Genomic DNA, 23,124 nt, shown 5'->3' on the forward strand with positions numbered 1-23,124 from the left:
AGTGACAATATTGTTTAAGCAGATTTGAAAGAATTGAGGAAGCAATATTTGGTTAAACAGGAAGTATTTCTAGGCTGATAATGAAGTGCAAAGCTTTCTCCTTGACTGGTGGAAAAACAATGTAAATCTAATCAATTAATCAACAACTAAATCTTTAAGGAAAATAAGCTAGAAAACAAAAAACAAAAACAAACAAACAAAAAAAAACCAAACAGAACAACCTAAAACTTTCAAGGTATTTTCCCTGAAGTTTTCTTGGGGAATTTTTTTTTTTTAAAGAATATTCCCAAATGATGGACACTTGAGAGGGAGCAGGTTGTGATGAATTCACTATGCCATTAGTTAACTTCAAAGGTCCTTGGAGAGAGGCCATGTAGATGGTTTATATGGGCAAACTTAAACATCAAATGTGATGCACAAAACTGAGGTAGGAGTACAGAAGACATGGGCATCCGGATGAATAGAGGGATGAGCCCAGGGAAGTAGAGATGGCAAATGAGGGAAATAGGGTCAGAATTAAGATTCAGGTCAAAGATAAATATCTAACAAAGAAGCTTCCAGAAGGGCAACAGGAAAGATAACAGGAAACCAAGTGAATGTGACAGTTAAGATGAGAGTAAACCAAGACAGAAGACTGGAGTCAAGAGATAAGTTCTACACTAAGTCCAGTACAAGAAGAACCCAAAGATATTTAGTAGATTTAGCACCGTGCATGAGTCTAGCAAACTACAGCAAGAGTTAATTTGGTGGAAGTGTAAAGGTTGATCCAAGTGGCAGTGTGTTGGAAGGGATGGAAAAGGAAAGAAGTAGAGAAATATCAGAGACCATGAGTTGATAAACAGTTTCGCTACTAAGGTAAGGAAAGAAAACTACCAACATATGGGGAAGAATGAGAGACCTTGAGTCCTACATGAGCTGGAAGACACAGAGGCATGCTTGATTGTGAATTAAAGAAATCTAATACACAGGGACAAGGGGAGCACATGTGTGGGGAGGCATTTCCAAGAGAGCCAACGAGCATAGTAGCCAAAGCACAGACCAGGGTCACAGCTATCCCACCTGATGCAGAAACTATACCAAAAATAGGGCACTCTTTCCCAACAAGGCTCCTTCTGGTTCCTCCTCTAGGGCCTCTCGACTTGCCTAAATTTGAGTAGAAGAAAGTAATCTTTAGAAATGTTTCTGGGGCTACAATTTTTAAGGCTCATTTTTATAAATAAAATGTGGATTTGCTTACACAAGGCTTATGTTGTTTGTCCCTGCCCAAGGTATATTCCTCATCTGGGTTCTTTCCTTCAATAAATGTGTAGCCAATGATATTGAGTCTGAACTCCCAAGTTGCCCACAACTATTAATGTAATGTGATGGTTTGCCTTTTGCCCAGCCACATTCCTCTGCATTTCTTAACTGAATAATTTCCCTATAATTATGGTGCTGCCTAATTAGAACCTGTCTGTCTCATCCAAAAAGGGAGAACTTGGCCTTTTAGGTAGCAGTGTCTGAGATCATCTGATGAAAGGCATTTCAGTTCTGAGAGGCTAAGGACGGACTCAGGATGGTAAGGAAGTTCTAGATGCACGCTGACTGCTTAGCAGAATGCTTTGTTCACAAGCAAAAGGGGAAGCTGTTAAAAACAAAGATGGTTTGTTCCATTCAAAAATAATTATTGCACACAAAGTGAAACCAAATACACATAGAAATTCAATTCACAAATGAGTCCTGGACACAAGATCCAAGCCCTGTAGCAATTTAAGAAACCTCAGCTGAATCGAAATAGTCTGCTAACACTCAATTAGCAATATTTTCTCCTGAATAGTAGTAGCTAAAGCTATTGACTATATGTTTAGGTCAAACCTGTAATTATTTTGGCTACCCAGGTAAATTAAAGCAATTCTTGGGGGAAATTATCTGAAACTATGAAACAAGAGATGTAAAATTATTTATATATTTTAACCTAGTAAGTCCTCATAAAGAAATTAATTTACAACTATCTATGAGCCGGAGAGATTGCTCAGTGGTTAAGAGCATTGAATTTTCTTCCACAGGACCTGGATTCAGTTTATAGAACCCACATGGTAGCTCACAACTCTAGTCCCTGGGGATCTAATGCCATCTGCTAGCATCTGCAGGTACTGGTCATACAAGTGATGCACGTACATACATGCAGGCCAAATACCCATCTATATAATAAAAATAAAAACAAAATAATCTATAATGCAAACGATGCATTTATGCATATTCATATACATACATGCCTTATGCTCAATCAAGTAACCAGTCAATAAATTCCTGAGCAAACATAAACTGGCAAGAACAAAGACAGAATCCTGTGTGTGGCAGAGTTTGGTTTCCACCTTCAGAGTGAATTAGCTATTCTATTTCTGTAACTCGATTCAGTATTGACTCTGAAAATCATGTCTTCCATGATCCTGGAAGTTTTATTCTCGGTCATTAAGGTTTTCCTGAATATATTACAACAATGTCCTGGGATTACTTATGCTGAAGCTTCATGGGACTGTGTGAGGTTGATTTCAGTTATTCCTGACTCCACTTTCACAGTGCCTTGGGGGCTCAGCCTCTTGTCATTGTGTCTATTATCTCTACCCACAGTGGGTAATGATAGGCTAGGAACGTTTTTTCTTGGGATCTCAACCTCACCCACAGCCCCTATCAGGAGGGCCTCGCCCCCTTCATGGTTGTCCTACCAAGAGGTAGATCTTAGGTTTTCACTTCCTTTTCTGCTCTTGTTTTCTTCCTGCTCACTTCCCCTGACACTAACGAAGAGAGAACCATGCTATCACCCATGATTTTCTAAGATCCTCTGTATCTCTCCAGACTGTTTCTGCCTCTGCCTTTCGTCCATCTCCACCCACATCTCCACCTCTGCAAAACCAAACTAGAGAGGGGAAAACTAAATACCAAGGGTGGAGGCTCAGTATAAACCCTGTCTAAGCAAATCCACATTTTATTTATAAACGCCTTCTTAGCTTTAGTCATTGTAGATGCCTGTGTTTTTAGCTGAGCCTTGAGCCATCTCCAAGTGGAGAAAATGCCCCACCTCTCTGTATTTGGATAGCAGGTCAGAAATATGAAAAAATTGTATCTCAAAATATCTTTCTAGCTTCAGGCATGAAGATTGTCATGACATAAAAAATGGTAAAGGATTACAAACCACGAACTTATCCAAGAGCAAAAACATGATTGTGCATATTTTTTCAAACCTTGCCATACTTTAATCTTCATAATAATATTTGATTTAGTATTATACAATCAAAAATATTTGAAGACAAAGCCTCAAGCCATATGTATCACAAAGTCTAAGAGTCATCAGAAAAAAATGAAAATATCTGATATGTTTGGGTGGAGGGATTTAGTGTGAGTTATTTTTATAATAAAGATTGTATAACCGCATTAAAAATAAATTGGCATTAGAGGAGAAAATACTTCCCAGATTTGGAATATGAAATGAAGAAATCCCTATGGATTTTACCTCAAAGTGTTGTGTCAAGATTCAGTCCAGGAATCCAAAGTTACTCCAACTGCTGCCATTCTTGATGACGTGACATTTCAGAGAGGTTTGCTTTCCTCCGTCTGATCTTCCCTAAGATGTTCAAGCTTCTACCTGTTCCTCCAGTTTCCACCCATAGCTTACAAACTGGAGAAAACTTGGAGGTATTGGTTGAATGAGGCTTCTAAGAGGTGAACAGTGTCTGAGTTCTATTGCCCAACAAAGGGGAAGCCGCACGCACTTGTTGAATCCCTCTGTGCTGTAGGCACCAGGGCGGGGTCTCCATCCTTATCACAGTGGTTGGACTGCATTTGGTTCCATTCTACTAATACAAAATCTGAGTCTCAGGAAGGTCAATTTTTTTTTCCAGTGTCACTTGGCGCTTGGCAAAATTCAAGCTCCAGTTTAGCAGAGCACAGAGCCTGAGTTATTTTTCCATGGGATTGTGTCATCTGTTGGAGAGATAACCTCTCATGGGCAAGTCCATTCGGTCACCCTGAGATAAAGACTTTAAAAAACAGGAAAGGTTTCATGATTGTTCCAAATTAGTGAAAATGCTAAATATCTCACTGCCCCTAGTGAAAATCAGTGACACCACCATTAGCCAGCTTGCCCCAACTGCCCAACTGCAGGCCAGGATTGTACATGCTCATCAATGGACATGGTCCACAGCAAAGAACACAGGAGCACTCTACACCCTATAAGTCCCCCTTTGAAAATTCATAGTCTACTCAAAGACTCTAGATTCTGAAAGAAAAGAAACTGAAAAGAACTCTTTGTCTTTTTGAATTTAGTGTTTCCAGGACCCAGTAGCAGAAGCCATTTAACGATTGCTTGCTCAAAACCAAATCTGAGTGTAAGGGAGGGGATTCCAAGGAAATCCAAAAGGGACCTAATTTCATTGTTAGGGAGCGTTCTCTGTGAGACACTGGGGACAGCTGTGTCCTGTGGCACTGAGGAGTGAGTTCTTCCCAGTGAATCAGAATGGCTTTGTGGTGATCAAGGCTCCAGGGTCTGCTTTGGTCCCCCAAACACCTGCAGGATTGAAAATGTCAGGAAACTGGTAGCAATGCCATGGTGTAAGACTGTCAAGAACCTGGAAGGAGTGGGAAGTCACCGAAGGATCTTGAAGCAAAACTCATCAAGGGCAGCTAGAACCTTAAGGAGCAGATATGATCGACAGTGTGGAAGTGGCAGAGGGCAAAGGTTGCTTGTTCTTCCTAATTTCCCCTGGAACTCCAGGGAATATCTGGATCTGTCATCCTGGGCATGGTGGGAAAGAAAAATCAATGCCAAGATGACTTCAGGGAATGAGGATTAGATGAAGGGATTTTGTACAGAGGCACATGGATGGAGAAGGCATCCATCAAGGGTTTCCAAGACAAGCGATGGAAGTAAGAGGGAGAAAGGGCAGTAATGACCAAGCCTAGTGAGAACTTCCACCATAAAGAGATAGTAGCTGAGTGCCAGCAGAGAGACAGGACAGCTGCCCATGATACAGAATCTGAGATGGGCTAAAGAGACAAGGAAAATAACTAGCAAACTGTGGATAGTCATTGTTAGACAGGTAATACCTGTCACTGGGAAAACTGCAAATGCAATAATCACACTGAGAAACTCAACAGCCAGGAAGCTTAGAGTCCTAAAATTTTAAAATATCAGAAACTCATACTTAATCTAAGAAACAAATGCAACTTGCTGAAATTGAGGGCCCCCTTTCCACTTATATAGCCCAAAGAATTTGCCCACACTCACATAAAACATGCTGAATTAATTTGTGTGTGCTACCTTCTTCTCATTCCTTCAGATGCGATACTTAGAAACTATGGCAGCAGGGCTGTTTGCTTAGGCTTTTCTTATGAACAAGCCCTACCCACTACATCTGGAGAAGCCATTATTCCTTAGAAGCAGGGTCTCTACATAGTTACACAGAAAGGCTATCAGCGAACCCCACAGGCCATTCCCTAGAACACACAGGGTTCTGTTGTTCTTGGGGCCTAGGTTCCTCATGTCCTTCTCAAAAGTATGCCTGAAAACCACAGGGATGCCTGAATAATGTCCCAGAATATGGGGAACATGAGCCCCAGGATGCTGACAAACCCAGGTAAATGAATGACTATACTCATATATTTCTAGGGGGTTGGCTTTCCCAAGGAAAAGATGAAAGGTGGTGACAGGATAAGGTAGCCCAAATACTAACTATAGCAGAAGGCTACTACCTCCCAGAGACTGAGAGACCCAGGAAAGAGATACTGTTTCCTGGTTCTAGGGGGGCCAGATACTCAGCAGGCTTGTCCACAAAGAGCTCTGACCAGAGAGAAGGGACTGTCCAGTGGTGGCCAGAACTCTAGAAGATAAACAAGCTCTGCTGGGGATGCTACCTTTATCTTTCCCTTTGCTTCTTCGACTGCCAAGGTCTCCCACTGAGTCAACCTGGTCTGAAGCCAGTTGGCAAAGGATGTTATTAGAAGCCATGTCTTTGCAGCACAGATAGAGTGAGGAAAAAAGAATGGGATGGATGTAAGATCAAACACGCAAATCATACACATCATTCTGGGCAACCTTCACCCACAGCGCATCGGACCAACCCTCGTCAGTATTATCAGTGACCTTCAAGCATCTGGCACCATGGCCAGTCTCCTCTTCAACTCTCAACTGCACTTTTTCCTTGTTAAATATTTTTCTTCACATGGTTTCTGGGACATTTACCATAAACATTTTTTATTCTGATAGCTCTCTTTACAGGTTCCCCGTGTCTCCCCCTGTTCCAGTGTGGAGAGGCACAGGAGTCTTTTCTCCATCACTTCCTATTTTTATCCATCCTTGATCTGTAGGTAATCTCATCCTCAGAAAGCTTCAGTGCTGCCTTATGGGGCTGCCATCACTAGGGTTTTCTCTCCTTCTTATACGCAGTTGCCGAGCAGGAGCTCCAGGTGGAAGCTTGAGTAACTCAGATTAAACATGTGCTAGTTAACTTTTTTCAGCCCTGAGCTTCCCTCCTCTGGTTTTCTGAGTTCAAGTCTCTGATCATCACAGATGTCTAATGTATACATATTCTGATAAGTATCCAGAATAGAATTTCTGTAATCATCATGGAGTATTTCATATTCACTGCATCCAATACACCCTGGCAGGGTTCCCAAGAAGGGTCAGGCTTGCCTTAGTCCCTAAATAAACAGAAGCAAATCCTACCCAGTACCTGACCTCCAGGGAGGAAAAAGTGGGAAAGATAATCACTTGTGCTTATTTATGTTTAAAATAATGGCGTTTACCAAGCTTAAGGATTCTTGACTACAGTTTTTATTTAGTTCAAGTGCTGGCTTGTCTGAGAATGAAGCAATATTTTGGGGTCCTTTCCAGAAGTCAGGAAAGGTAAAATAGTCAGAAAAAGAGGGGACCTCATCAGTAGCTTGTGGACGCTTTCTCTAGAAGGCCTGATACCAGTTTCAGCAAAGGGGATCTCCTCTGCGGGGTGAGCAGATTGCTGCTACACACAGGGCAGTAGTAAAGATTCAGTGACATGATACGTGGGAACCAGGGGCATGGCGCTTAGCTCCAACAAAGGCTTCCATTCATTCCGTGTTCCCTGCTCTCAGCTTTCTCATCTTAGTGTTCATTGATGAAATTTAGACTCCAGGTGAGGGAAACAACCTGCTTTATGTCACCTTGCAAAATTGGCAAGTGCAGAGCTGAGACACAAACACTGGCCACCCAATTGCCCACCCAGTAGCATCTTGATGCATTGTGTCTTTTCCTAGTTTTATTCTCTGGTTCTCAGAGAGTTATAGAATTGTTACACTTCAAGAAATCTTTGTGTCCATCAGTCATTCACCTCATATTATCAACTACAGACTATGTGTGAACTAAGGGATTCTCTCCAGAGTATACAAGGAGACAAAATTTGATAGAAACTTTCTCGACTCCATCTTTATACCCAGTCCAAACCTGCCTCTCCCAACCTCAGCCTTCTTCGTCGTGTCTTCAGTAGACATTTAGAACTTGATTAGGTTGGGGCATTTCTCCTCTATACCACTCTAGGTATTTGAAGAGAGATTTCATCTTTTAGGTTTTCCTTTTCCAATGTTCCCATCTATTTCAAAACAGGGTGTTTGCCATTATCCCAGATTCTATCTTTATATCCACATCCACTACCCCCTACCAAGTCATTCCTTACATTTCTACCTCACTGTTCCTCCTCCCTCCCTCCTTCCTCCCTCCCTCCTACCTTTCCTCCCTCCCTCCTCCCTCCCTCCTACCTTTCCTCCCTCCCTACACCTCCCTCCCTCCTCTCCTCTCCACACCTGTCCCTCTCTGCCTCTGCCTCTGCCTCTGCCTCTCTCTCTCTCTCTCTCTCTCTCTCTCTCTCTCTCTCTCTCTCTCTCTGTCCTGGCTCTCTGAGACTTTTAGTCACCTTTCAGCAAAAGCTTGGCAATTTCCTCTTAGTCTTAGTTTTCTCTCTCCCTTCTCCACTCATTTTCAAGTCACCATCAAACCTTCTGGTCTAAAATGATTGATTTTTCTAAAATAGAAACCATTTGCGGGTGGTTATCAGTTGAAGCTAACTCCTGCGCTATGAATGGAGGCATGCGTCCACTTCTCCTCCCAGCCCTAAGACTCCCTCTAGGGCAGGCAGTCTCTACGAGTTCCTATCTGCTTCGATCCAGTTGTGTCTGGAAGGCCTTTATTCCCTGGTGTCCTCCATCCCCTCTGGCTCTACACTCTATGTTTTGTCTTCTTCAGAGTTCCCTGAGCCTTGAGGTGAGGAGTTTGATGGAGACATCCCTATTAGGGCTAAGGGCTCTAAAGGCCCTTGCCCTGCACAATATCTGCTTGTCTCTGTATTTGTTCCCATCTGCTGGAAGAGGAAGCTTCTCTAACGGTGGCTGATCAAGACACTAATCTATGAAAATGGCAGAATGTTTCTAAGAGTCATTTTATTGCTATGTTCCTTTTCTCCAAGGGAATCTCACTGGAGAAATGAATCACTCTTAAGGGTAGCCCTATGATGAGTAGTGGATGGCCAACACAAAACAAAGTCAACGCCATCTTTGGACATTTTTGTCTCATAATGTTGTGTCAGGGGATTTTCCCCCTACAGGTCCTTTGATATGGGATGTCCATGTGTGCAAATGAGTGTATATCTGTGTGTTTGCTTCTGCATCATTTCTCATGCCTTTTCTTTGGCTCTTTTTCTTGTTTGTTTTGGCTATTCCAATTTGTTTGTTTTTCTTTTAACTTATTTTATTTTATGATTATTCCTTAGATACCAGTTTGTTTTCTAATGAAAGACAGAAAGGGTGTAAATCTGGAGAAGAGGGGAGGGGAGAAGAAACTTGGAGGAGCTAGGGGAGGGGAAAACCTTTATAGAATATACTATATGAAAAAAACCCTATTTTCAGTAAAAGATGAAAATAAATAATAAAAACATAAGCCAGACCCCAGCATTTCTTTAGCATAACAGATGGAGACCCTCAGTCGTGGATGGACTCTGTAAAGTTTTACATTTGTTGTCCAGTGATTCTAAACTTGGAAGGCGTTCTTAGAAGGGCTATTTAACCACAGATGTGGGAATGGAGTTGGCCATAATCAAGGTAATTGGGTTTGAACTTCAAGTGAGGAGTAGCTGGGGAAACATTTCAACAGAAGCCCTTAAGCCAACAGTGATCTCATTTCTATTATCTAAAGATGGCTGCCAGATTTCTATTTTGACTGATAATAGAGATGTTGATGACACTTACTAGGGACTGGGGCACTTCAAAAGCATTTGGCTTGTAGATCTCCAGGAGTGGTTAATGGAGACAGAACTTCTCAGTAAAATGAAAGAAGCACACAGTGGCAGGGGCTGGGGAGAGCTATACTGTAGGTGTTTATACATCAGTACTACTGCCTACTGTGAAATCCACTGTATGATAACCACAAGGTCTGTTGGTTCTCATTGAGCTACAATACAGGAAGTTCTAGAGGGAACAAATACTGAAGCCAACCCTGCCTGACATGACACTGGGAAAACATCTTCAAAACAACTATCATATGGAACTAGGAAAGGCCATATTCGTGATTTGTAAAGAAACATTCTATTTGTTCAAAATACTCATTTAGTCCTCCTTTGATACCCCTGGCTGCAGCAACTCTTCATTAGGATATGAGCAGGAAGTCACCCACCAGTGAAGGTAGGAAAATCTGGGGTTTGTTAAATTAGTAGCTATACAAAGTTCAAGCAGAGTCCTACAGTGCCAAGAGTACACAACAATTTTGCCCAAAGACTGGGGAATAGCTCCAGAGACTAGGATCCCCTTTAATTCTTCTGTTAATTGTATAGTTCTAAGCCACTCAACTCATTTATTTCCCATATGAAACATGAGAAGACCATTCCCTCTCTTACTTGCTCTGTGATGTTGAATTGCAAATGGGAACACTAAATAAAAATGATTCATCAACTTTAAAGCTTTAAACATACAGATATTAGTCATGATCATAATTCTTGCCGACTATGACTACATTAAAAGAGCAAAGTCATTTCCTTTTCCCCTGAGCCCCAATTACCATGTTCTGAAAATATTTAGGTTTCACCAAATAGTTTCTAGAGCTCTCTGAACTCTATTAGCAAAGAATCATGAGCATTTTAGGTATACAAATTAAGGAACTAGTTATGAGAAACACAGAGGAGACACCCCCCCCCCTTTGTAATGTGAACCAAAAACAATTGTCAAATTAAATTCTATTGTCAATTTAAAAGCCTGGAGTAAAAGAGAATAAGACAGTCCAAAACCACATCCTAGAAAACCAATTAGCAAGTGCATTTAGGCTACTAAAACACAACTGTATTTTATGAATGGCCAGCCATGAGCATAAACCCATATGTGCCTACTCACGGAGGTTGGAGTAAATGTTACTGTGGAGAAAGGTGGTACCCAAGGGCACTTCCCTCCTGCCACAACCAGTGACACTGCACTTTAGAAGAGTTCTGAAGGTATGTGTATGTTAAAGATTTTAAGAGAGTCTTCTAGAAAAAGCCAATATGGCATGTATTCCTGTAGCAGTTTCTACATCAATCCTCCTTTTCCTAACACATCCATATTAATTTTCACATATGAATATACCATAGTGCCGGTGGTTCTTGGAGGGGAGTTCTAGAGGCTGGAGTAGGACCCTAAAACATGCCCCTTACACCTGTGGGATTTTAGAAGACCCTGATTTTAGTCCAGGATTTATTCCAAGAAGGTAGCTCTCATTCATCCTCTTCTCAAGAGCCTCTCGATCTCTGTAAACTCCCTGAGTAAACTATGGACATGGATCTGGTGGGAAATGGGCATTGTAGAATGTGGATGTGGGTTCATCACACCACCTCTTCCTAGAACCGCCTTTCAGGAAGCAACCCAACTTTTCTGTGCTCCAGAGTCACAGCTTTATCCGAGGGTTCATAAGAATTAAAAAACATTGATCCAAGGGCTTCTTGACCTCCACATTACTGACATGATGAACTCCATAAGTCCCTTTGTTGTGGGAGACTGTGCTGTGCATTACAGGATATTTAGAAGCATTTTGCCCTCAAATCCAATAGCTTTTATAGCATACCCACCCCACCCCCCAGTATAAATGTTTCCTGGGGGCAAAATAACTGCTTGTGAGAACCTCTGTCTATGAAATCCCTAATAATAGCAAAGCTAATGTTACATATTTATTACTTTAACTTTTATTATTGTGATTATCAGTGTATTTATTTAGAAAAAAATGGATCTTTCCATTGTGTGATATCATAGGAAGAATTCCACTTTTTAGAACACAACTACATTGAAGAATTAAATAGCAGAGATCCTCTGACTCCAATTTTCCCTCATGTTAGATAAGGGGCATTTTGTTACTGGGGTTTGCTAAAGATTCAGTGAGCAAGCACGTATCAGATGAGTGCCAAGTTCATGGCTGTCACCAGCATCCAGAGTTGGTCCCTCTGGAAGAACTCCTAACAACATCAATGTAGAACCTTGTTGGACAGTAGATCACACACAAGATTGTCCAAAACAAACAGGTCTTCTTTGGCAAACACAGCTGGGGACCCAGTTCTCATGGCCCCCAAGAATCCACCTTTCTAGAAAAATGCTTTTGGATGTTTGGTTTTTGTTTTGTTTTGTTTTTGCTTTGCTTCGTTTTATTTGGATTGACTCCAAGATGGTCGGAACTAAGCCTAGCTAGGCACTTTAGAGGTCCAGAGCAGGCCAGCATGACCAAGCCATCTGCTTCTCTCTTTTGTCATCATCTAACTAGAAAGAAAGTAATTTGCTCAAGACCTATGCCTCTAGTTTCCCTGACTTTCAAAATAATTTGCAGGGAATCCTCCTTGTGTACTAGTGTCAAAATTGTACATAATAGATGTTAAAACATCCAGCTGAACTGGTTTTATGTACTCTGGGTCCTTGAGTCCCTACAATAACCCACTAGAACCAATATCGTCATTGGATTTTGTAGATGAAGAAGTCATCTCAAAGAAGTTAAGTGAACTGAGAAACCAACTGGTTGACCTTGGATATGAATCCACGTGTGTTTAACTCTGTGATTTACATTCTTTCTAATATTGCACCTGTAAAGGAGATTGGAAAGAAAAGCAAACCAAGGGGATAATTTTCTAAGATATCCGGCAAGTTTGGGTTCTGTAGTGTGATAGTTAATATTGATTGTCAGCTTGGAAAGATCTACAATCACCTAGGATCCACACATCTGGGCATGCTTGGAAGCCATTATTATCTGGACTAAGTCAATTGAATGGGAAGACTATTCCTGTAGTCTGCACCATTCCATGGGTTATAGTCCTAGACTGGATAAAAATGAGAAAGCTATCTGACCCTCAGCACTCTTCTGAGGGTGCTGCATAACCAATTGTCTCAAGCTCCTGCCACCAAAATTTTCCTACCACAGTAGGCTGATTGTCCATTGACAAAAAAGGCCCAGTGGTAGAAGCCTAGGAATTCTTATCTGCAAACTCAACTATATTCAAATTTCTATTGAAAATCCAGTAGGATAAAGGGGGGAGGAATGAATCCATTCATATTTCTTTGTAAGGTTCTAACTATGACAATTAAGCATTCCCAGATGCTGTGGAGAACAAGGGAAGATGGAGCATCCTAGTAGTAGAAACCTCTGTCTGGAACTAAAAGGGTCAATAGGATCCTTACAAAAGAACTTGTCCTGAGTCTGGACCCTGCAAAGGCAACTGAAAAGGTAAAGTTGTTTGGAGAACCAGCAAGAGGGGTTGGTGGTTAAAGAGCTGTCATTATGATGTAACCCTGATGAACCACGTACAGGATAATTTACATCCATCTCATAGGTGGATAAGGCTGCTGCAGTGGGAACGCCTCTCATCATTTCCCTAGGATAGTCACCGAGGTACCTCTTGCATAATTGCCTTCATCTATTTGCGTTGTTGCTAGCTCAGATTCCTGGGATTCTGACCACAGGAGACCTAAGAGGATTGTATTAGTCATTTGTATTACTATCGGACCAACGTAGTTTCCTGGCTATGAAGCCTCCTGGTTTTGGAGATGCTTAACATGTGCTCATTTCCCATAAGAATTCAGCCTCATTTAAGCTCAAATAAATGAAAAATTCTATGAAGAAAATGTGCAGCCCTTGACCTTTGAGCTCTTCCAGTTGGCCGATGGCCTTGGGTGAATTCCTCCATGGTGAATCAAATTCAGGAGCCAAGTTGCTTTGTTTGCAGAACTTTAGGCTTAATGCCTTTTCCCTCATTGGCTAATCTACATCCTTTTCTCATTCCTTCAAGACTTGTCACAGGCCAAGTGGCATGCCCACTAACAGGTTCCTCTAACTACCAAACCCTGTCTATAGCTATTCTCTGAATAACTTAAATACTATCTGTAATAGCCTCTTCACACAGCACACTTTGATATGTTTTATTATCCAACCCAAGATTGTAACTCAATAATTCTATCATTCCTGTTGGCTGCATCTGTCTTGGACCAGTGCTCATGAGCTTGCCTCTATTTCTGCCTTGAGGTAGTATGCCTACTCTTTTCAAGTCATTCACTCACTTTTCCCTTTCTCTCCATCTCTCTCTCAGGCTTGTTACTGATTCGTAACCATGTCCACATTACCATGAGACCTGGGGGACCAGCACAAACTAGATGTCTACTCTAACAAGCCATAATGTTGGGCTTTCACAGTATGGAAGATTATAGGAAATGAGGCTCAAGTAGGCCCTAAGAGCATAAGCAAATTCTATAAAGATGCGGCCTAATATCAATGATCCTCCACTCCTTGTGCTTTGCTTCCTGTCTCTATCCTAGCTCTGTGTTCTTGTGAGGACATTCCTGGGATCAGTTGACATCTTTGCCACCGTTCTGGATGACTTCAGAAGTCTGCATTTCTTTGTCTGCCTCATCTTTTCAACCACTACAATCTGATGCTATGGACTAAGAACAAACAAACAAGCAAACAAAAACAAACAAACAAACAAGCAAAGGATTTTCCAACTTTATCACTATTCTCAGAAAGTTATGACTGGCTCCTGTGACACAGAGGACTCTTGCTCACTCTCCAGGGCCTACTGCAACACCTTCTTTAGTAGCTTCTCAGAGTATGGGGCTGGACAGTTCTCAAACATTTTTTTTCTAAGACCCTTGAAAACAAAAGAAAATAATCAGGTGTCCCTGGACTTCTATCCAAAGAAGACCTTTCTGTAAAATTTTTTGTCATTTCAATATGTCTTAACACTAATTTATATTTCTCAAGTAAATTTTACAGTCCATGAGACTAAACTGTCTTTCTTCTCTAGTTCTTTACGTGGGTCAGGGCCGTGATATCATCTCTCTCTAAGTAAATGCTCTCTGGGTACCTGTTCAGTGTTTTGTCCTTCTGCTGTAAGGAACTTTGGGTCTCCCTGCACTCATATACCACCAGCTGATACAGTCCACAAGAGCATGAGGAGTAGAGAAGTCAGGTGGGGGAATTCGGAAGCCTGAGAGTACATAGGAAGAATGACCACATCAGGGACCACTTGACAGTAGGCAGATCAACTTTACTTAATGAAGACTTATAAAATTTTGTGGGCCTAAGGGCAGGGACATCTAGAATGGACAAGGTCATTGGCTGGGGACTTAGGGTACCTGGCGTACCTCATTAGCCTGGGGAAGCATTTCAAGAATCTCAGGTGCTGGCTGAACAAGTTTTGTCAGGAGAAAGGAAATTGATCCTATAAACTAATTGAGGCTATGTGACATTCCTCAGGCAGAGGTGAGTGTGGGGGCTTAGAACTCCCCAGACAAGGTCAGAGAAGTAGAAAGAAACTCTGCTAATGAAGAGAGTCTTCCATTTTTGTGCTGAGATAAGAGGTTATCTGGTCATGGGTGGACTTCTACCTTAATTAGCAGAGTTTTCCCACAAGGAGCAGTCCTTTTGCTGAGAAATTTGAGGCCTACAGAAGGGGCTATCTCATCCTGAGGTAATGATATTCTCAGGGCAGTACTGAGAAGGTAAAAAGATAATAGATTCTCGGTGTCTACAAAAGAGCACATTTCTTATCTTGAAACTGAAGATGGAGCCAGAGATATAGCTCAGCATATAAAATGCTTGCTACATAAGCACGACAACCTAAGTTCTATCCCCAGAACCTATGTGAAGGTGAAATGAACAAACTCCACAAAGTTGTCCCCTGATCTCTATGTGCATACCATGACACACTGTGTCCACACACACACATCATGTACACACGCGCGTGCGCGCACACACACACACACACACACACACACACACACACTAAATAATAGTTTTAAAAAGAAATTGAAGATAAATCATGGCTGTATACAATAATAATAGCCATAAGTAGTAAACATAGTAGCAATAGTTACAACTTACAGAGCTGAGTTTTCTCCACATTCCTCAAGGCTCTTTCTATATCAGCCATCCAGAGCCTCAGAAAAAAAGGCCAAGAAGGAAGGTACAACCTAGATCTAGCAACAAGAGATTCCAGGGACAGACCAAGGGTTGACATTAGCTCCATCTGCAGTTAGCTGAGGGACTTGGATAAATTTGGCTTCATTAAGGCTGCTGCTCTCTGACTAGAGAAAGGAACAAGCAAACATCTCCAGGCTTAGGTTTAATTGGATTACAGTTACCAAATATGTCAAAAAGAACAAGACCGATGGCCTAAGAAAATAGCTCAACGGTTACAAATATGAACTGCCCTTGAGGGCCCAAGCCTTGTTCTCAGCATCTATGTGAGGCAGTTCGTAAGTACATGTAACCCATCTCAAGGTCATTGACACTCTCTTCTAGATGTTACAGAGTCCTGCACTTCATACTTGCACACCAACCAGCCCCACCCACAAACACATAACTAAAAAATAATCAGCTCTAAGGTTGATTATAGAAAAATGAGCAAAGTCCACATATTTTGAAAAAAGGAGTCACGGTAGGAGAAGATAAGCAGGAAATATAATAGGGACAGGATGTAAGAACACCAAACAAGAAACTCCCTGTGGCTTTGTAACTAGGGGTGACATACACAGAATTTGCCAAATGCTGACGTCAGCAGGATATGGTGTGAACCAAAATGTAAAGTCTGAGCGTACATGATCAACAGACATCAGGGCAATAGCAAATGGTTTTTGAGACCCTGGATTAAAGAAAGCTGTGTGCTATGGCTTGGCTGTTGTACATTCTTTGATAGGTTCAGGTGTTGGGGACTTGGTCCTCAGAGTGACGATATTGGGAATATTTGTGGAGTAGGATGTGGAAGCTGGAGAGATGGCTCCATGATTAAGAGCATATACAGCTTTACCAAGAATCAAAGTTTGGTTCCCAGCACTCACCTCTGGCAGTTCACAATGTCTACAGCTCCAGCTCCAGGGGACCTGACAGCTCTGGCTTCTACAGGTGCTTTCACTCACATACACATATGAATGATGGTCAGTAACAAAAAGACCTGATGGCAGGCTCTTGACCAATGGAGCTGCTTCTCTTGGAAGGAATCTTTTGTTTGTGTGTTTGTCTGTTTGTAAGGTGTGCACTTTTATTAAAATGGTCTCAAGTCAGCATACAGGCCAGCCCTGGCTGCCTCAATACCTCCACCCACTCTCAGGGAGACCAAAGCCTTCACACATCAAGTTGGGGGAGACAAAAAAAGGGGCCACGATAGCTGAGCGTTCAGAAATTAAAAACAAAAATGAAGCATTAAGGCAGAAGATTTTTTAAAAAAATTAGCAGTACATAATTTACACAGAAGCAATGCTGTCACCTTCCCCGATGTGGACTCGGGCATGGATGTGACCATCCTCCCCTTTGGAGTCAGGGTGGTTTTTGGAAGGGTGAGGGACTTCCTGTAACCATCTATGACATGGATACTTGGAGTGACTATTAAAAAAAAAAAACAAAAAGCAATATACAGTCCTCAGCCACATTGTAGAACTTTGGGGGATGTTTGCTCCAACCAGCTGCTGTCGCCTTCACCGTTCCAAATTTTAAATCCTGAGTCAAAAGCGCCAAAACAAACAAGAAAACTTTTTATTTTTTTTTTAAAATGAATAAAAGGACAGACAACACCATGCCAATGTTGTCTCATATTTTCTTTCTGCGCAAGTTAGGTTTTGTCAAAGAAAGGGTGTAAACGCAGCTCAGTGACAGTCCGCCTAGAAGCATTTGCGGTGCATGATGGAGGGGCCGGACTCATCGTACTCCTGCTTGCTGATCCACTGCTGAATGGTGGACAGTGAGGCCAGGATGGAGCCACTGATCCACACAGAGTACCTGCGCTCAGGAGGAGCAATGATCTTGATCTTCACGGTGCTGGGAGCCAGGGCAATAATCTCTTTCTGCATCGTGTCAGCAATGCCTGGGTACGTACGTGGTGGTGCCACCAGACAGCACTGTGTTGGCATAGAGGTCTTTACAGATGTCAATGTCACACTTCATGATGGAATTGAATGTAGTTTCATGGATGCCACAGGATTCCATACCCAGGAAGGAAAGCTGGAAAAGAACCTTGGGGTATCAAAACCACTCATTGCCAATAGTCATGACCTGGCTATCAGGCAGCTCATAGATCTTCTCCAGGGAGGAAGAGGATGCAGCAGTGGCCATGTCTTGCTCAAAGTCTAGAGCAACAGGAGTTCTACAGAATCATATTGCTACCAAGCCCGAGCTGATTTCCATGTTTCTTTTGTTTCTTCAGTCTCATGTATAGAAGTGAAACTGTCTTCTTCAAATACTCCCAACTGTTGCCATTAGTCATGATGTCATCATCAAAGAAATGACAGTGTCAGCTCTGTGCCCTTCAACTTCCAAACTGGGAGTTCTTTTTACAGGTATTCATTAGAGTGATGAAAACAAATACACACACAGGATGCAGAAAACATTCCTTGAGAGGAATTACAGAAAACACTAAATGGCGGTTATCACATCAGGTGGACTTTGCTGGAGTCCGTAAGCCTAGATGTTGCTAACTGGTAGATGATGTGTGACAAGGAGCAAGAAGGACAGCACAAAACTGTGCTTGAGACTTGGCAGGGGGAAAAAAGGACTGTGTGCTAGATTCTGCTGCAAGAAAACACACATAGTAAAGACAGGAATCAAAATGTTTAAGTTGTAAAAGATCTTGAAGAAACTTTGTAATCTTTTTATGGAACAGTTTAGGGGGACAAGTCAAGGGAACAGATACCTGCTGTGCTCTTTAGTAATTAGAACCCAGGGCTCTTCCCAGGGACTTAGATTTCTATTACCCTTGAATTTGAGATTGCAAGGGTAATAGAAAAACAATGAGTAGTGTTCTCCAAATTTGGACATTCTTGCTTATAAAATTAAGTGAAACATAACAGAAATCCAAACCTTGTTTGTGTCTTAGGAGTAGGCAGAATAATAAAATCCAAAGCCAATTTTCTGACCTAAATTCAGAGTCCAAGGACTCGATCATGGGCCACCTTTGGCTCTGCTCCCAAACTTCTGTAGATTGGTCTCATGTGTGCTTGATGCCTTGGTCTGCGAGCCTTTCAACTCATAAACTGCATAAAACATCGCAAAGTCAAGCAGATAGCTGCAAAATATTTTCTTTCCTGACTTCACCTGGAAATGAAATCCGATTCCAAGAACGAGCTAGACAGTAAACCAGGGACAAGCAAGATCAATATGGAGATAAATTCATTCCAGTTTCCAAGCACTGGCTGACACCCCCTCCAAAGGAGCCTCAACAGAGGAAGAATTCATTTTTAAAATCTGAGCTTCCCGAGGGAGCAAAGTCTGGCATTTCTTTTTGTCTGCTTTATCACCCATATCGTCCATAATTGACTGAGAAGCACTCAGAAGGGAAGGAGAGCATAGGAGGAATTCACGGTTGTTGGTGGAGATCTGGGAGAAAGCTCCTCAGAGGAGACATTTGAAGTTGGTTTATAAAAGATCGGAAGGTGCCCCTGCAGGCAGACAAAAGGCGGGCTCCCAGCAGAGGAAATCGCTTGTTCGGGAAGTACAAAGGGAAGCATTGGGTGAACAGCAAACAGTTTGGTGTGGAAGGAAAGTCAGGAGACGGGGGTTGTGGCGGCAGCAAAGTGTGTCAGACTTGGAGAAGGGAAACAGGTGTGAAAGAGCAGTGCGTCTGGACAACGGCAAACACTTCTGTGTGGATTACACCAAAGTGCAGGGAGGAATTGTAAAGAGAGATGGGGGCTCAGAGTCGGGTCAAGGAACACTGAAAACTCCCACCTTGAAATAGAGTCATTAAGAGACAGGTCAGGGAAGAAATGCGAAACACACGAACTAGTGGCTTATGGGTAATACGGCCTGCCAGATCAACCAAGAACCTTTCCCTATGTTTCTTCACCTGTACCAACGTTGCCCTTTCCTGAACAGCTACAGTTACATGGTCAGTAACCACTACATTAAGAGTAGTTGTTACTAGCATAGATAGTGGTGATCAAACCCTTAACAGTATACTATTGACCATGGATTTGTCTTCTTGGGGAGGTGGGCAGTCCAAATGCAAGAATGGGTTCAGCACCCAGCATAGACTCAGCAGCATGGAGGTGCTTGCCTACTAAGTGCAGGTGGACACGCCCACATAAATCACTGCATCCAGATAGTACATCCCACATCCACCAGCAACGGGGTGAGACAACGTTCCCTATTCATTCTTTCACTGATAACACAATACTAATACTAAATAGTACTAAATACCACTGAGATCGCACACAGAGAGTGACTGCAGAAGCAGATGCCATCAGCATGGATGTCTAAAAGCATGTATGCCTGGTGATCCAAATCCCACACTCTCCATCCTCAGTCTTCCTTGGATCTACCCACCCAGGCCCATGAAGCAAACCCAGGACAGATTCCGGACATTAAAGATGGCTGCTTAAAATCAACACAGCTGGTCTTTATGCATGCATATAGTAAATCAAGCCAGAAGGCCATTCCAGACAAAGCTGGATCCCATGGAAACAGCTGTTCTTTCCAATCGATTCCCCTACTTAATTGGTTCTCCTAGCAACACAGAACAGTAGATATGATCATTCCTACTTTGCCGACAGGGACCCAAGCTAGAATAGTTAGGTCTATCCGTGGCTATGCTAGAGAATGGCTACCAGGTCCAAGTCCAAGAGCATTCACACCTGTGTCTAGGGCAAGGCTTTGCTAGCAGTCCCGTGGTCACACCCGGTAAATAGTAAACCCACTCCTGGATTGCAGCTCCAGTTTCCAGTGTAACAACTGAGGCTCTGCTAAGACCCAGTTCTGGAGGCTGGAGTCAGCCATACTGGTTCAGAGCGCCATGTGAAAGTGGGCAGGGGAAGGCGGGTTTCTCAGTTCCTATGCTGCTTGCTTTTGATCTTAAACCAAAGGCTTCTTTGTAGCCTCGGTGGTTCATTAACTCTTTAGTTCCTGTTCAGAGCATAGCAATCTCCTTCCTACAAAGCAGTATCCAGGCACAGGGGCCTTGCCACTGCCTCCTGTTTAACTGGGGCAGAGAAAGGGGTGGAGAATGGGGGTGGCAGCTTTATAGACTGCTTCTCTGACTGTTGACATGGTTGCCTGACAGATGGCCTGCCGTGCTGAACTTCTGGGGCCATGTCCTCCACTCACCAAAGGAGCCATATGTTTTGGCTTCTTCACTGCAAGTAGATTTGTGTCAGTCTATGAATCACAGAGAGCCACCATAGAGAGAGCCCCAAGGACTGCCTGGCCCACCACCATCACCGTCACCACTTCTAGAACACTTCTCTAAGGGGAAAATGGAAGCTTATTTGATAATTAAGTATTGATAATCACAAAATAAAGCAAAGAAAATATTTCAATACAAGAAGTTGCTATGAAAATAAATGTTTAGTTTGCACGAACTTTACACCAAGACTTCACGTATTTTGTCTTGCTCAACCTTGCAGACCACCTGTGTTGCACAAATCAGAGCGTGTTACATTTACTTGAATAAACCTCCTAGAACAGAGCTACCCACAGGTTGGGTGGCCATTCCTGTTAGCCCTCTTTTATAGGGGTTGGTGAGAGAAAGTAAATTAAGCCAGAACTCATTTGTAGTCAGTAGCTAAGGATGACTTTGATATTTCTAAATCCCAAATGCTGGTATTACAGGCAGGTGACTCTGTACACAGCTCCTGGAAACCTTCTTAGTGCCAGTGGCAACCTCATGATGCTATGCTTCTTGTAGGCCAGGGTATTCTTTTGTTTGTTTGTTTGTTTAAAGAGAATCTCACTGTATATACCTGGAAGACCTCAAATTCACAGAGATCCTCCTCCCTCTGCCATCATACCCCACTATCAAAAATTCTTTTAAAAATTGTGTGGTCATCACATGTATGTAATGTGATGTAGTTTTCTTGTTTGCCAAATTGCTCCACAACGCAAGGGCTTTAAAACAATGACTTATCATTAACAGGTCAGCAGACATCTACTGAAGCAGGCTGAGTACCAACTCTTAGGTCATTTAGGGGTTTGTCTATGTTGCCCTTGGCCAAGCCAGTAAATGTATGAAACTTCTCTCCATGGGGCCTCTCTTATTCAAAAGGTTAACCTGAGGCTGTCCACACTGAGGATTTCAAGAAAGAAGGCAAAATCTCTCAAGGTCTGGGCTCAGGACTCATTAAATCATGTCTACTTCTTATGTTTCATAAAACAAAGTCACAAAACCAATCTAGATGAGAGGGGAAGAGGGACTGAGTCCATGTCACAATAAGGGAAAACTTATGACCAATATTTATGCAACATAACAGATTGGTGGCTAATTCTTCAGGGAACATGGCTCTTGGTTTCATGAGAAAGTATTATGACATGATTGCCCGTAGGATATCCCAGCCAAAGTAACAGCTTCCCTGCTAAAAATGGAGAAGCCATAACCCAGAACAGAAGATGGGATTGCTATCCTCAGCTGGCTAGCACATTAGCTATTCCTTTTCTGTTACAGAGAGGTCTATAAGGGACTAGAAACAGAGTCTGTGAGTGTTCCAGTTGGCATTAGGAAGGAAATAGAATGTCAACTCTTCTCTTTGTGTGTCAAGGTTGGAATGTGGGAAGGACTGAGGATAAAGTCTATTTCTAATGAGCAATCTTCAAATCCAGACAAGAAAATAGAAGCTTAAAGAGACTAGCATCAGTATCCAAGAAGACAGTGAAAACATTAAGGCATACGGTCCAAATTGTTGATAACAAGGCCAGCTAAGATCAGCCCTGTTTGGCTTCGCATCCTAATAGCTTCTAGCATCTTGCCATGAGAGCCAAACAGGGCTTCCAAATGTTCTGAGCAGTTACTTTGAGCCAAGCATCCTTCTAACAACTTTTACATATCAGCAATCCGATTGCCACGCTGGATGGCAAGCATTCTTCCCCTCATGGCTAAGGACAAACATGAAAACTCAGAAGAGTGAATAGAAATGTTCAAGATTACACCCTAAATCGGGGAGCAGGGGACCCATTTTGAACCCAGGCTCTCACCACACTGGCTTGCCCTCTCTGTATTACCATCATGGCTGCCTTTGTCTTGTCCTGTGGGTACCAGGCACCTGGGTATTTCCATCTCCCAAAGACTCTTCTTTATTCCTTCATTCTCACTCTCCCTGAACCTGGATGGTACCAACCACCATTTTCTTGATAATGAAAAATGCTTCTGTATCCATTCACAGGTCTATTACATGGTCTTCACTATCTTTACAGGATCAACTCACATGCCACTTTTTCCACGGTCCTAAGGTAAGGTCCCTTTCCTCCTCCTCCAGTGAGTAGCATTGTTCTGTCTCTCCTCTGTTGGTAAGTGCCTCTATATTTCACTTTGTATTCCTCCCTCCTCCAACCCCACATACCATCACTGGTCATTGACTTGATTGTGTCTAGCCCTACAGTCTATGGTTGTCATAAGACTTCAATGTCCAGACTTCTGCCTTGTCACTGACCTTGGCTGGAGACATCAGCAAAGAATGAGGAGGAATCCTATGTGCTTCCTCTGCCCAGGTGCCCTTTATTGATCTGTTGGCTGATGTGGCAAGACTGCCTGGAGGAAAGTCTCATTGTGTCTCAGATCTCAGGGATATCTCTCTAAAGCACTGCAGTGTTTTTGGCCCGCCTCATTCAGTTGGCTCTGATGTCTAACAGGCATTGAAATTGCTTTGGTGAAATCAGTA

The 23,124-nt window shown here is 42.5% G+C and overlaps 1 pseudogene; it reads right to left on the minus strand.

The window, feature by feature from the left end:
• Nucleotides 1–17,096: 17,096 nt before the first annotated feature.
• Actb-ps9 (actin, beta, pseudogene 9) lies at nucleotides 17,097–17,614 on the minus strand (annotated as a pseudogene).
• Between the last annotated feature and the right edge of the window lie 5,510 nt (nucleotides 17,615–23,124).

This window comes from Rattus norvegicus, chromosome 5, assembly GCF_021556685.1.
Source record: "Rattus norvegicus strain SHRSP/BbbUtx chromosome 5, alternate assembly SHRSP_T2T, whole genome shotgun sequence".
Classification (NCBI taxonomy): Eukaryota; Metazoa; Chordata; class Mammalia; order Rodentia; family Muridae; genus Rattus; species Rattus norvegicus.